This window comes from Pan troglodytes, chromosome 18 (assembly GCF_028858775.2).
Source record: "Pan troglodytes isolate AG18354 chromosome 18, NHGRI_mPanTro3-v2.0_pri, whole genome shotgun sequence".
NCBI lineage: Eukaryota > Metazoa > Chordata > Mammalia > Primates > Hominidae > Pan > Pan troglodytes.
In genome coordinates this window covers 12898789-12909746 of record NC_072416.2, presented here as the reverse complement: position 1 = coordinate 12909746, position 10958 = coordinate 12898789, and positions in this window count along the sequence as shown.

Sequence of the window (10958 nt, the reverse complement as noted above, 5' to 3'; positions counted from 1 at the left end):
AAAAAAATCAAAGAGGAATGTTATGTATGGTCCTGAAAGAAAGTTCATTGGCATTAGTAAAGCTATAGGGAGCTGACAAGCACCAATTGGTAGGTGAATCCTATGGGCAAAATTAGTCCTAGAGTTGCAGTAGGTTATCTCAGCAGCTATAGATAAAACTGGTTTCAAGTTACAACAGGCAGTTTCAGCCACTGGACTTGCAGAGAATAGCATTTCTAGAGAAATATTAGGTACCCTGAGTGCTTTTTATCCCTCGCCCATTGACTCTGATTTAGTTGAGTATGACAAGAATGACCCAGTTTGTACAGCCAACTTTCAGATGACCTACAATGAAGCAAGGCAGGTCAGACAATTTCTTTATGGGCAGTTCTTACATGGAAGTGGAGTCGGGAGACGTAGAGTAATACCTATAGGTTTTATGGCTGGCTTTAGAAAGAAGGGGTTCTGGTTTCTGTGACCTGCCTTGGGGAAAAGGGAATCCAGTTTCTTTTTTTTTTTTCTTTTTTAAATTGTAATAGAGGTGTGTTTTTCACCATGTTGGCCAGGATGGTCTTGATCCCCTGACCTCGTGATCCATCCACCTCAGCCTCCCAAAGTGCTGGGATTACAGACATAAGCCACCGCGCCTGACCGGGAATCCAGTTTCTATGGGGGAAAATGAGGGGAGAGAGACGGGAGGGCAGAAGAAGGGCAGAGAGAGACTTTTTTTCTGCGGCTGTTTGTAGGGCCTTCATTTTAGGGTATCATTTTCTAAGCCCCAACATCTCTTTCCTCAGGTTAGTGGTCTTTGTAATAAAAACCACAAATTGGCAAAAGAAATAAATAACAATAGGCTGGGCGCAGTGGCTCACGCCTGTAATCCCAGCACTTTGGGAGGCCAAGGCAGGCAGATCACCTGAGGTCAGGAGTTTGAGACCAGCTTGCCCAACGTGGCGAAACCCCGTCTCTACTAAAAATACAAAAATTAGCTGGGCGTGATGGCGGGCACCTGTAATCCCAGCTACTGAGGAGGCTGAGGCAGGAGAATCACTCGAACCTGGGAGGCAGAGTTTGTAGTGAGCCGAGGTCGCACCACTGCACTCCAGCCTGGGCGACAGGAGCAAAACTCTGTCTCAAAATATTAAAAGCCAGTGCCCTTATGCAAAGGCTGGAATGTAACAAAAGCCCAAAGAGTTTTGCCTAGGCCTTCCTGGGCCTTAAAGCATGACAAAATAACGAAGGACAGCCTGGCCAACATGGTGAAACCCTATCTCTACTAAAAATACAAAAATTAGCCTGGCCTGGTGGCATGTGCCTGTAGTCCCAGCTACTCAGAAGCCTAGGCAGTAGAATTGCTTGAACCCGGGAGGCAGAGGTTGCAGTGAGCTGAGATCATGCCACTGTACTCCAGCCTGGGCAACAGAGTGAGACTGTCTAAAATAATAAATAGATAAATAAATAAAAATAAAAAATATAACAAAGGAATTCTTAACAGGACCCATTTAGGATTAAACAAGTTTTACTGTGGATCTGAAGAAGCCTCCACAAATAAGTTTATTGGGGGTCTGAAGGAAGTCCCCAAACCTCTGTGATTTAGCAGGAGACAAGAAAAGGGTAATCACCCCAGGACCTGGACCCATTTAGATTAAGTAAATTTGCTAAGGATCCAGAGGAAGGTCTTAAGGACTGAGACTTTAGTTGCAGATTAAAGGAAGTTAGGCAGGGCATGGTGGCTCACGCTTGTCATCCCAGCACTTTGGGAGGCTGAGGCAGGCAGATCACCTGAGGTCAGGAGTTTGAGACCAGCCTGGCCGACATGGTAAAACCCTGTCTCTACTAAAAATACAAAATTAGCCGGGCGTGGTGGCGGGCACCTGTAATCCCAGCTACTTTGGAGGCTGAGACAGGAGAATTGCTTGAACCCAGGAGGTGGAAGTTGCAGAGAGCCAAGTGGAAGTTGCCACTGCACTCTAGCCTGGCAACAAGAGTGAAACTGTGTCTCAAAAAAAAAAAAAAATGCACTGTCAACTAGTGAGAAATAGAACCAATACTGTGGAGCCACAAATAAAACAGACAATGTTTTAATCAGGGTTTTTAAATTGCAATTCAGGAGACACAAATCTAGCAAGTAGCTAAATTGTGTTTGGTCCAGGTGAGGTAGGCAGGGGTTTGTAAAGGTTTACTGCAAGTTTACACAAGTGGAAGATTTTAGCACAGCCCAGGATTGATAATAGCTGGTTGACAGCTTAGAAAGTCTCTAGGCCATGATCAGCTTAATTCGGTACAGCTGTCTCCTTGGGAGCTTCGTGATCTTCCCGGTGTGAGCAGCTCAAATCCAATGCAGCTGCTTCTCCAGGACGGTTGCGATTTGGCCCAGTTCAAACAGGTCAAATCCCATCTGGTCGTGTGCGTGATGCATGACTAGGGGCCAGCTTCCCCTGCCCTCCTGGCTCCTTTGTAGAGATCTCTGACATAATCATCTCCATTTCTGATTTGTTTTCATAGCAGCCACGCTCATATGTACCAGGAATTGTGCGAGACACAATAAAGTGTAGAGCTCTCCCCACCCCCATTCCCACCTCCAACCCTCTCCAGGTTTCTCGGGTCTCCACCTGCAGAGCCAGTCATAGGAAATCTTTTCAAAGGCAACTCGAGGAGTAGAAAAGGAGGCGACACATTCAGCATAATGAAGCCCAGGTGTTGGGAGGTGGCCACATCTGGCCTCCTGAAAGGTCTCACTGTTGTTCAGATGCTTTCCCAGGAAATGGGATGGAGGCTTCTTTTCTTCACGGTCCGAGGGGTCCCAACTCCCCTCCACGTCTATCTGGGTAGCCAGATGCCATGAAAGCAGTGAAAACTGGCCCAAGGCAGAGAAGATACGGTCACAGGTAGGTCTGGGGAGCAGAGCGGGCAGAGGAAAGACTGCTGGATACACTGAGGTGGGTCATCCAGGACCAAGAAGCCAGGCCAGAGAGAGGGAGCCTCTGGGTCTAGATCTCAAGGTGAGTGAATGACAGAGGCTGGATTTGAATCCATTCACTGAGAGCGCAGAAAAAGGCAGAGAAGGGACTCTCATCACCTTCCCTTGTCTGATTTGCACAGCGCAACTGGGTCCTCTAGAAAAAAGTAGCTACTTTGCATTCTTTGAGACTTGAAAACACATTTTTTTTTTTTTTGTGATGGAGTCTCGCTCCAAAAGCAAGTACAAGTATTCCTCCCTATCTAACTTTATTTGCATAGCAGGTGTTTGGATAGAATGGGATACCAATTATCTGAAGTAAGACCAGCCTGAGTTCAAACTCTGGCCCTGCTACTTCTAGCTGGGTGATACCAGACAATGTATTCAACTTACCTGAGCCTTAGTTTCTTTATCTATAAAATGGGAATAAAACCTACCTCAATAAGATATTACAGTGAGAAAATGCATTTGAAGGGCCTGGGAAGTTTTCAGTAAATGTTAACTATGCTTACTGGGCTATAAACTACTTAATATGACTACATGGGGCCAGCCTTAGAGTTCAAGCTGCAGTATAACCTGCTGTCTGTTAGAAGACAGTTCTCCACGGGCCTCTTTTATGAAAAAGTACTGGCTTCCTTTTCAGAAGAGTTCTGAACTTTTTCTTTTATGAGAGAGGGTCTCACTCTGGCACCCAGGCCGAGTGCAGTGGTGTTATCACAGCTCACTGCAGTGTCAACCTCCTGGGCTCAAGCAATCCTCCCAATTCAGCCTTCTGAATAGCTAGGACTACGGGTGTGTGCCACCACACCTGGGTAACTGATAAATTTTTTGTAGAGAAGGGGGTCTTGCTATGTTGCCCAGGCTGGTCTTGAACTCCTAGACTCAGTAATTCTCCCACTTTGGCCTCCCAGATTGCTGGGATTATAGGGATGAGTCCCTGCATCTGGCCAAGCTCTGAACTTTTCAAGGATGTTTGTGTAATGAATAGCTTTGAAAAGCAGAGACAGGGCCAGGCACGGTGGCTCACACCTGTAATCCCAGCACTTTGGGAGGCCAAGGCAGGCGGATCACGAGGTCAGGAGATCGAGACCATCCTGACTAACACGGTGAAACCCCGTCTCTACTAAAAATACAAAAAAGTAGCTGGGCGTGGTGGCAGGCGACTGTAGTCCCAGCTACTCAGGAGGCTGAGGCACTAGAATGGCATGAACCTGGGAGGTGGAGCTTGCAGTGAGCCGAGATCATGCCACTGCACTCCAGCCTGGGTGACAGAGCGAGACTCTGTCTCAAAAAAAAAAAAGAGAAAAAAGAAAGAAAAAGAAAAACAGAGACAGTATCTTCCTCCAGAGCAAAGTGTAGGCTTGCTTACTGCCTATTATAAAAGACTCAGGATCCCTAAGGTCAGGGTTCCTCTCCTATATTGCAACCTAGCATGTGTACAGCAATCACTGGACCCTTTTGGTGTTAGTCTTTGGAAACTGGGGCTTGGGGAACTGGCACAAAAAGTGCTGGCTACTGCCATTGCTGTGAGTAACAAACTGTCTTTTGTCTCTGACCCAGGAGGCTCATGTCTTTTTACCAACATCCATAGTCTACCCAGTAGGGCAGGCTAATTTGTTAACATGCAAGTAGGGCAAAATCTGAGATCCCTCACAGTCCTTGATGCTGTGTGAAAGGCAGTGGAAGGGCACTGTGGATCAATAAGGCCGAGAGGTGAGACAAAGAGGGCAAAAATCTTCTTTATTGAACTCTAGGGTGAGGTTCACTTGTCCGCAGGGGGAGGGCCAGGGAAGTTGTGCTGTGCCAAAGGTGCAGCGCACTTATATGGATGCTGGGTGAGGAGTGGGCGGGGTAGGGGCGGGGTCGGTTGAGTTTCACGCTTCTGAGTGTGACACGCCCTAGTGGGCATGCGAGTTGGTCCGGGTGGCGGGAACAGGAAAGGTGAACCCGGAAATGCTGAGTCAGGGTATCCGAGGTGGCTGTCAGGATGGCGGGAATAAACGGCGGGAATAAGCGAAAATGCCAAGTCAGGGTAGCCAAGATGGCCGCTGGGATGGTGGGAACCGGCGAATCCGGGAATGCTGAGTCAGGGTAGCCAAGATGGTTACCGATGGCCATCTTGGAGCCTTCACCGGAGTCCAATCACTGTGATCATACTAGACAGAAGAAGAGGGGGGAAGTAGGAGGGCAAATCTTCCTCTTCCTATAATCTTTAGTCAATGCTATATTTCTCTTTCTAGAAGGCCCTGCTTTGTCTCCAGGGCCTGCAATTGTTCTGGAACAATTGGTGAGAGGGAGAATGAGAGATGTAGGACAATACATCAGGTTTTACCTTTGCATAGAAAAATGTTTCCTGGCTGGGCAAGGTGGCTCACGCCTGTAATCCCAGCACTTTGGGAGGCCAAGGCAGGCGGATCACCTGAGGTCAGGAGTTCAAGACCAGCCTGGGTAACATGGCAAAACACTATCTCTATTAAAAATACAGCAATTAGCTGGGTATTGTGGCACACGCCTGTAATCCCAGCTATTTAGGAGGCTGAGGCAGGAGAACTGCTTGAACCCAGGAGGTGGATATTGCAGTGAGCCGAGATTGCACCATTGCACTCCAGCCTGGGCAACAGAGTGAGCCTCCATCTCAAAAAAAAAAAAAAGTTTCCCAAATGCCAGCCATTTGAGTGCCACCTTGATTTTTATTTTTACCATATCTACCTATAATCTACATAATTACTTTCATAATGTTATTTTTAGTGGACTTGCCCTTTTATTTATGTAGATAATTCTGAAATCTTTTTTGAGATAGGATCTCACTGTCTCAGGCTGGTCTCAAATTCCTGGGCTCAAGCGATCTTCCCACCTTAACTTCTTGAGTAGCTGAGATTACAGGCAAACGCCACTGCCTCCGGCCTAGATAATTCTTTTAGAAAGAAATCTCATATCACTGATAGATGGAAAACTTGCGATTACTCTGTAATTGGAAGACAACTTTGCAAACAAATGCCATGGAAATAAAAATAGTGCTATCAAATAATTGCCAGATATGGTTATCTGAAGACCTCGGTCCTATTCCTATTGTTACAAAGGGGCATTACCCAGGATTTGAGAAGTTTTGTAGATGGAATACCACCAACTTTCTCTTTGATGTAATGAGCAGCATTGGAAGATAAACGAAAAACTAGGACCTTCTTAATTATAAGGGGTCAGGGAAAACTTCCTCTTCACCCTCTGAAGGTTCATTGAAAATCAACTGATGAAAGGCAGATGAGGCTGGGCACGGTGGCTCACACCTGTAATCCCAGCACTTTGGGAGGCTGAGGCAGGCGGATCATGAGGTCAGGAGATCGAGACCATCCTGGCTAACACGGTAAAACCCCGTCTCTACTAAAAATACAAAAAATTAGCTGGGTATGGTGGCGGGCGCCTGTAGTCCCAGCTACTCGGGAGGCTGAGGCAGGAGAATGGCATGAACCCAGGAGGCGAATCTTGCAGTGAGCTGAGATCGTGCCACTGCACTCGAGCCTGGGCAACAGAGTAAGCCTCCATCTCAAAAAAATTAAAAGGCAGATGAATAGGAGAAAAGCTGTATACATTTATTAATGTGCACAGGAGAGAATCACAGAGCAATGACCCTGCCATGCAGTGAGGTACAGGTGGTTATATACACTTCTTAGGGCAAAGGGAGATGGAGACGAGTGGATGATTTTAGGGGATAGTGGTAATAAATGCATTCAAGGGGCTTGCAGAACATACAATGGCCTGGGACAAAGTCTACTGGGCCTGCAGATTAGACGATGGGCTTGTGACAAAATTCTGTCCAGGGATGTTGATACACTTTATAGGCTTCAGTCTTTCTTCCTGTGATAGGAGTTCAGTTCATTAAAGCTCAGGGAGGGGACCAGAGGTCATTGTATCTTCTTTGGCAGGTCTGGACTTTGGGTAGCTAAAGGAACTTCACTGAACGGCTTCATCCTGTGCTTTGGGAGGCACAGAGAAATGAGAGACAGGAAGTGGGAGGGAGGAAGTCAGAGGGCCCTCACAGCTGCTTCTGTTCACCATGTCAGAGTGCCACATTTTGGGGTATCAGTTTTGTTTTGTGTTTTTTTTTTTTTGAGATAGAGTTTCACTCTTGTTACCCAGGCTGGAGTGCAATGGCTCAGAGCAACCTCTGCCTCCTGGGTTCAAGCGATTCTCCTGCCACAGCCTCCCAAGTAGCTGGGCTTACAGGCATGTGCCACCACGCTCGGCTAATTTTGTATTTTTAGTAGAGATGGAGTTTTTTTTCCATGTCGGTCAGGCTGGTCTCCAACTCCCGATCTCAGGTGATCTGGCCGCCTTGGCCTCCCAAACTGCTGGGATTACAGGCATGAGCAACCACGCCTGGCCTGGTTTCTTTTTTTTGAGATGTAGTCTCGCTCTGTCTCCCAGGCTGGAGTGCAGTGATGCGATCTCAGCTCACTAGGTTCAAACGATTCTCCCACCTCAGCCTCCCGAGTAGCTGGGATTACAGGCGCCTGCCACAACACCCGGCTAATTTTTGTATTTTTAGTAGAGCCAGGGTTTCACCATGTTGGCCAGGCTGGTCTCAAACTCTTGACCTCAAGTCATCTGCCCGCCTCAGCCTCCCAAAATGCTAGGATTACAGGTGTGAGCCACCGCACCTGGCCTCACCCGGGTAATTTTAAATTTTTTTTAGAGATGGGATCTCTTTATGTTGCCCAGGCTGGTCTTGAACCCCAGCCTTAAGTGATCCTCCCACCTCAGCCTCGCCTTTCTTTGGAATTGTTCTAAGGGTAGCTGCAACCAGGCCCAGAGTACAAACCAACTCATCCAACCTTTACCCTTCAAGTCTTCAAAACTGCGTGCTGTAATATCCAGCAACTGAATTTGGCCAGAAAGCAATCCCCGGTTTGTTTATCCTGTGCAAAACGCTCTAATTGCTGGGAACTGAAAGACTACTAGCCTGAAAATAGAATGTTAATGACTGGAGGAGACACCACAGCAGAATAAACAACCCAGCAGACTGGAGGCCCCTTTCAGGCTGGGGAAAACAGTGATTTCCTCAGTGTTTGATTGAGTGCCCTTTGAGTCCTTTGGAGAGAGCAGCAGGGGCAGGTCCATAGTCTTTTAAGGATCAGGCAACCTACAGACTTCTGTTTTTTTGTTTGTTTGTTTTTTTGTTTTTTTGTTTGTTTTGAGACAGAGTCTTGCTCTGTTGCCCAAGCTGGAGTACAGTGGGGCGATTTCGTAGAGATGGGGGTTTCACCATGTTGGCCAGGCTGGTCTCGAACTCTTGACCTCAGGTGATCCACCTGCCTCGGCCTCCCAAAGTGCTGCCATTATGGGCATGAGCCACTGCACCCAGTCACCTACTACTGGCTTCTTACATTGCGTGGTAAGTATTTACAGAGCAACCACAGTGTGTGAGATGCTGTTGCTGGGGTAGAAATAATGGCTGGGCTGAAAGGAACCCTCCCTAGGTGACTTTCTCCTTCACCCGGAGGTTAAAAGTCCAGGATGTTTTCACAGCATGCTCTTATTCTGCTGTGTAACTAGTTCCTTATCCATTCCCCAAAGTTATCTGCACATTAAAACATTTATTTTTAATTTTTTAATTTTTAATTTTTTTGTAGAGATGAAGTCTCTACAAGCAATCATCCTGTCTCAGTCTTCCAAGGTACTGGGATTAAAGACGTGAGCCACCGTGCCGGGCATATCTGCACATTTTTTTTTTTTTTTGAGGTGAGACAGCATTCGTACACCCTTGTATCGTAACACCTTGTCAGATACATGGCAGATGCTCCATAAATCTTTCTTAGAGGCCAGGTGCGGTGGCTCACGCCTGTAATCTCAGTACTTTAGGAAGCTGAGATGGGTGGATCACTTGACGCTAGGAGTTCAAGACCAGCCTGGCCAACATGGTGAAACCCTATCTCTACTAAGAATACAAAAAGGCCAAGCACGGTGGCTCATGCCTTCCATCCCAGCACTTTAGGAGGCTGAGGTGGGTGGATCATGAGGTCAGGAGTTCGAGACCAGCCTGGCCAACATCGTGAAACCCCATCTCTACTAAAAATACAAAAATTGGCTGGGCATGGTGGCATGTGCCTGTAGTCTCAGCTACTCGGGAGGCTGAGGCAGGAGAATTGCTTGAACCCGGGAGGCAGAGGTTGTAGTGAGCTGAGATTGCTCCACTGCACTCCAGCCCGGGCAACAGCGAGACTCCATCCCCCCAAAAATAAAAAATAAATAAATAAAATTAGCCAGCTGCTGTGGCACGTACCTGTCATCCCAACCACTTAGGAGGCTGAGGTAGGAGAATCGGTTGACTCCACAGGGCGGAGGTTGCAGCGAGCCAAGATTGCACTACTGCACTCCAGCCTGGGTGACAGAGTGAGACTCTGTCTCAAAAAAAAAAAAAAAGTCTTTACTAGAGGAATGCCTGGAATTCTACCACTATTCGTTTATTCCATTTGGTTAAACATTGCATTCTTTCAAGAGGCTTCTTAAAATACAAACCACCTCAGTGACAGAACTATATTCAGGTCCTGGGTACTTAGATGTTTAATTTTGTTAGTTTATTTAAAATAGGTGATTTATTCTCATGGTTCAAAGCTGTAAATGGATTTAGATAACCCAGCATCCTGATAATATTAGGTATCTATAAAAAAGGAGCCTGAAAGTAGAGAGAGACAAAACAGGGAAAGAGTTGGCTGGAGTACAAATGTATGTGCCTTTATTATTTTGGTGTCTTTTGTTTTTTCTCCTACTCTCTGTCTCTGCCTATGTTATAGCATGTGGTTAAATAAATAAAAAACCAACAACACGTTTACTATCTTACCAAAAGTCATTGGTCTCACTACATGATTAGACATGGTAGGACACCTTTGTATTAGTCATATGTTTCTAAGTTGCAAGTAGCACAAATCCAATATTAAAAAGACACATAGGCCTGGCACGGCGGCTCATGCCTGTAGTCCCAGCTCTTTGGGAGGCCAAAACAGGAGGATAACTTGAGCCCAGAAGTTTGAGACCAGCCTGGGCAACATAGTAAGACCCGGTCTCTACCAAAAGAAAAAAAAATTTGCCAGTCACAGTGGCTCATGCCTGTAAGCCCAGCACTTTGGGAGGCAGAGGCAGATGGATCACTTGAGGTCGGGAGTTCAAGACCTGTTGGGAGCAAGCCCCCCAAAATCTGGCCATAAACTGGCCCCAAAACTGGCCATAAACAAAATCTCTGCAGCACTGTAACATGTTCATAATGGCCCTAACACCCAAGCTGGAAGGTTGTGGGTTTATGGGAATGAGGGCAAGGAACACCTGGCCTGCCCAGGGCAGAAAACTGCTTAAAGGCATTCTTAAGCCACAAGCAATAGCATGAGCGAGCTGTGTCTTAAGGGCGTGTTCCTGCTGCAGTTAACTAGCCCAACCTATTCCTTTAATTCAGCCCATCCCTTCATTTCCCATAAGGGATACTTTTCGTTAATTTAGTATCTATAGAAACAATGCTAATGACTGGTTTGCTGTTAATAAATATGTGGGTAAATCTCTGCTCTGGGCTCTCAGCTCTGAAGGCTGTGAGACCCCTGTTTTCCCACTTCACACCTCTATATTTCTGTGTATGTGTCTTTAATTCCTCTGGCGCTGCTGGGTTAGGGTCTCCCCGACCAAGCTGGTCTTGGCAAAGACCAGCCTGGCCAACATGGTGAAACTCCTTATCTACTAAAAATACAAAAAATTAGCCAGGCAAGGTGGTGCATGCCTGTATTCCTAGCTACTTGGGAGGCTGAGACAGGAGAATCACTTGAACCTGGGAGGTGGAGGTTGCAGTGAGCTGAGACAGAGCCATTGCACTCCAGTCTGGGTGACAGAGGGAGACTCTAGCTCAAAAACAAAAAGAAAAAAAAAATTATTTGGGCATGGTGGTGCATGCCTGTGTTCCCAGCCACTTGGGAGGCTGAGTTGGGAGAATTGCTTGAGCCTGGGAGGTAGGGGCTGCAGTGAGCTGTGATTGAGCCACTACACT